Source organism: Larimichthys crocea, unplaced genomic scaffold, assembly GCF_000972845.2.
Source record: "Larimichthys crocea isolate SSNF unplaced genomic scaffold, L_crocea_2.0 scaffold13728, whole genome shotgun sequence".
Classification (NCBI taxonomy): domain Eukaryota; kingdom Metazoa; phylum Chordata; class Actinopteri; family Sciaenidae; genus Larimichthys; species Larimichthys crocea.
Genome location: NW_020851888.1, coordinates 1 through 4,855, shown reverse-complemented (window position 1 = coordinate 4,855; position 4,855 = coordinate 1). Strand labels below are relative to the sequence as shown.

Here is a 4,855-nt window from a genome sequence, read left to right as displayed (position 1 = left end):
GACAGCTAACACACACAGACAAGGTAAAACACACAGACAGGTAACACACAGACGGGTAAACACACAGACAGTAAACACACAGACCGGTAACACACAGGACAGGGTACCACAACACAGACGGGTAACCACACACGACGGGTCTAAAACATCACAGACAGGTAAAACACACACAGGACAGGTAAACCCCACAGACAGGTAAACACCGACATGTAACACACACCGTGACATGTAAACAGACAACTAACACACACAGACAGGTAACACACAGACGGGTAAAACACGTGCGACTTCAGGGACCTTCTACAACATGCGAGACATCCACCGTGATCAGGTCACCATGGTAACAGGCAGGTGTTCTCTATTCCCCCTGGCTCTTAACAGAAAGTACACACTCAGAGCACTGTAACTGCTCTCAAACCTGTATGAAACTCTCGTGTTGTTTTGTAATCTGGGTAGTCTGCCCGTCTCTTTAAAAACTCTGGCTCCCTCCCCCGGGGGGGATCCCCCTTGAGGGCGGGCCCAAAGACCAAACCATGTACTCTGCCGCGCCTCTCTGATTGGCCGGGAGACAGATTTCTGTGTGGATTCAAAGAAAGTGGAGAGAGGGAGAGGAGGAGAAGTTTGTAAACGGAGAGGAGGAGAAGGGTCGGTTCTGAGAGCACAGAGAGGCGGCGCAGTTTGTAACGGAGAGTGAGGCGAAGGATTCAGTTGTCTGTGGAGTTATAGAGAGGGAGGCGTTCAGTGTCTGAGAGCACAGAGCGGAGGAGAAGTTTGTAAAAGGAGAGGAGGAGGAAGGAGTCGTGTCTGTGGAGTCTCTACGAGGAGGAGAAGGAGGTTCAGTGTCTTGAGAGCACAGCGAGGAGGCAGGAAGTTAGTTTGTAAGGGAGAGGCCGGATGAAGGAGTCAGTTGTCGAGAGCACAGAAGGCGGGAGGTTTGTAACGGAGAGGCGAGAAGAGTCAGCTTTGTCTGAGAAGACCGAGAGGAGGAGAAGGAGTCAGTGTTGACGCGAACAGAGGGGATGCTCACCACGTTGTTGACTGTGGAGGTAAGAGGAGGACGGGACTAAGGGAGGAGTACAACACTAGGTAAAGTGTTGGAGAATGCGGGCATCGATCACCTTGAGCTACTTCCCTGGCTCTAAGGGACCGTACACTGAGAATGAGTCTGACAGCACAGAGTCCTGTAGGTCTATGGAAACCCTGGAACAGTCCTTGAAACTTATGTTTAAAAAACATCGTGCTAAACACATATCACATGTTTGCAATTAGCATCCCATTGCATTATCATGGTTTCCTTGAAACCGGGAAGGTCTTGAAAAATATGGAATTTTTTAATTTTCTGATGTTCAATGCTATGAGCTACATGTTCGATGCTCACACGTAATCTAAGATGATGACATGTTAGCAATTGTCACTGTCATGGTTCCCGCAGGTCCTTGAATCTGAGAGTTTGTAAATTCCGTGGTAAAAAAAATCCAGGCCTTGAAATTGGTTCTGACCCCAGAAACACGTGAACCTGGACAGGTTAAGTGTTCGGGAGACGGCTGGCATCGATCCCCGCTACCTCTGCATGCTAAGGAGCGCCTTACCATCTGAAGCTAATTCCCCTGCTTAACGGGGACAGTACATGACAGTGCCCGGTGAGGCGCTCTCTGATTGGCTGACGCCTCTCCCTCTCAGGCCCATTTGACCACCGTCCAGTGACAGACACCTGTTGTTCAGGATGAGCGAGCTGAGGATCGCCTCGGTGACATGCTGTCACGCATCGCATGAGGAGCAGGAGATCAAAGAGCTGGAGCAGCAGCGACTGACCGTGAGAACACTTCGACCAATCACAGACCGCCCTCAAATGTGAAAGCCTCTGTTGGCTACTCACAGTAGAGCAGAGTTTTAAATCTCAAAGGCTCAGGGGCGCCTTCATCCTCCTCTTTCCTCCTCCCCCTCCCCCTCCTCCCCCTCCCCCTCCTCCCTCCTCCCCCTCCTCCCCTCCTCTTCCTCAGGTAGATTCTGGTGAAGGAATTGGTTTCAGTCAGGATTGGTGGGGAATATCCGAGGACTTCGGAGGAACCTGAGGCCTCCGAGAGCAGGTGACTCCTCATAACTCATCAGCATCATTTTTCATCATCATCTTCCATCATCATCATCATCAGTCCACAGAGAACAATCTAGATGAGGTTTTCTGTAGTCGTCGCTGAAGTGTCGTTTTACCACATCCCGTATACATCCAACCACTGTGTGTGTGTGTCTGGTGTGTGCTGTGTGCTGTTGGTGTGTCTGGTGTCCGTGTGTGTGTGTGCGTTTGGTGTGTGTGTGTGTGGCGTGTGTGGTGCAGGTGGTCGTGTCCGCAGCAGTTCAAGTTCTGCCGGCTGACAATCAGAGTCTGCCGCGCACTGGCGGACGTCAGAGGAACTGCAGGACAGATGGACGGAGGACGCCCGGGAACACACAGACAGGTTCCGAGCCCAAGAGATAGACAGGTCAGAGCCACACACAGACAGACAGATCAAGCAACAGCGCCAGACAGACAGGTAGAGAACACCCGCAGTCATGAGCACACACAGAAGGTCAGCGGCACACACGACAGAAAGACAGAACAGGTCGAGCACACACACAACAGACGGCCAGGGCACACGCAACACGACAGACAACGACAGGTCAGAGCACACACACACGAAAGGCAGGAGCACACCACACCCACAGACGACAGACAGGTCAGAGGCACACACACACAGACACGGTCAGACCCACAAACACACACGACAGGTCAGAGCAACCACACACAGACAGACAGGGTTCAGAGACACACACACAGACAGGTCAGAGCACACAGACAGACAGACGACGCGACGAGACGCAGCGAGCACCACGACAGCAGGTCGACGCACACAACAGACAGGACAGGTCAGAGCACACAACAGGACAGGAACAGGTCAGCATCACACACAGGACGACAGGTCAGAGCACACACAGACAGACAGACCAGGGTAGGCACACAAGACAGACCAGACAGGTCAGAGCACACAGAGCAGACAGACAGGCGTCAGAGCACCACAGGGACAGCGCGACAGAGCGTACAGAAGTCCACCCAACACAGACAGGAAGGTCAGAGCACCACAACGACGACCAGACAGGACAGGACAGGATCAACAGACAGTTCGAGCCCCACACAGACCAGGGGGGGGGTCAGAGCACACAACAGACAGACGACCGACGCAGAGCAGTGTCAGCCACACAGACAGACAGTTCCAGTCAGCAGCACACCCAGACAGACAGACAGACAGACAGACAGGCAAGCCCACAGCTAACACAACCAAGCAGCACATCAGAGAAGACAGCAGGCAGCCACACACCGACCAGGTTACAGGGGAGCACACACACCGACCGACGACAGACAGACAGACAGGGCCAGGATAGCACACCACAGACAGACAAAAAAGACAGACAGGACAGACAAGGTCAGCCAGCATCAGACAGACAGACTAGGAGTCAGGCACACAGACAGAACTACAGGCAGACAGCGGCACACACAAGACAGGACAGAGCAACACGACAGACAGAAGGTCGAGCAACCAGGACAGACCAGACAGCAGGCCAGGTCAGAGCCCACAGCCCACACACCCGTAGAGGTAGAGCACAACACACCGACAAGCCTTTCTAGAGCACACAGACAGAGACAGGTCAGAGCACACAGTACAGAGGGGACAGGTCAGAGCACACACACACACACAGCAGAGGTCACTCACAAACAGACGACAGGTCAGCGACACACACAGACAGGTCAGGCAACAGACGACTAGACAGACGGTCAGAGCCCCAAACAGAACATGAGCCACAGACAGCATACAGCACACACAACACAGAACCAGAACAGGGGGGTTTTTTTCCAGAGAACAACAACACAGGGTCAGCACACGTGACGGCAGTCAGAGCACACACAGACAGACAGGTCAGAGCAACACACACAGACAGTCAGACAGACAACAGACAGACAGAGTCCGTAGCACAACAGACAGACAGACAGACGACGACAGACAGGTCAGAGCACACACAGCAGACAGACAGAAGGACAGACGTCACACACCACCAGACATACAGAGGTCAGAGCACATACACACAGCCAGACGGACAGGTCAGACAGTCACCCAGACACCAGCAGTCAAGCACCAACACAAGACAGACAGACAGACAGACAGACAGACCGACAGACGACAGGACAGACAGGACAGGTCAAGCGCAACCACAGACCAGACAGGACGGACAGACAGCCAGACAGTGCAGGTCGAGCCACACACGACAGACAGGTGAGACACAACGGTCAGAGCACCCCGACAGGTCAGAGCACACACACAGACAGACAGGTCACTGTGAGACAGGTGAGTACCTGTCTCACAGTGTCCCTCTGCCTGTCTCCAGGACATGTCCGTCCAGCAGGAGGAGCTGTCTGTGCTGCGGTTGGAGGCTCAGGCTCTGAGAGACAGACAGGTGGAGCGTGAGGTGGAGCTTCAGCAGCTCAGGGAGGAGCTTACCCAACAGGTGACTCTGAGACAGGTGAGACAGAAACATGTGACCTGTGTGTGTGTGTGTGTGTGTGTGTGTGTGTGTGTGTGTGTGTGTGCACTGACCTGTGTGTGTGTGTGTGTACTGACCTGTGTGTGTGTGTGTGTGTGTGTGTGTGTGCACTGACCTGTGTGTGTGTGTGTGTACTGACCTGTGTGTGTGTGTGTGTGTGTGTGTGTGTAGTTGCAGTGTGGTGCTCTGCAGTCAGCTGTGGATAAAGAGAAACAGATCAGAGAGATCAACGAGTGTCAGCTTCACACCACCATACACACACTGCAGGTCAGTACACACACACACA

The 4,855-nt window shown here is 53.4% G+C and overlaps 1 long non-coding RNA gene across 1 annotated transcript; it reads left to right on the top strand.

Moving 5' to 3' along the window:
* Positions 1-28: 28 nt before the first annotated feature.
* LOC113744722 (uncharacterized) lies at positions 29-4,855 on the top strand. The gene is made up of 3 exons (XR_003461773.1): positions 29-40; positions 4,414-4,548; positions 4,741-4,855. It is a non-coding gene; the product is annotated as an uncharacterized LOC113744722 (long non-coding RNA).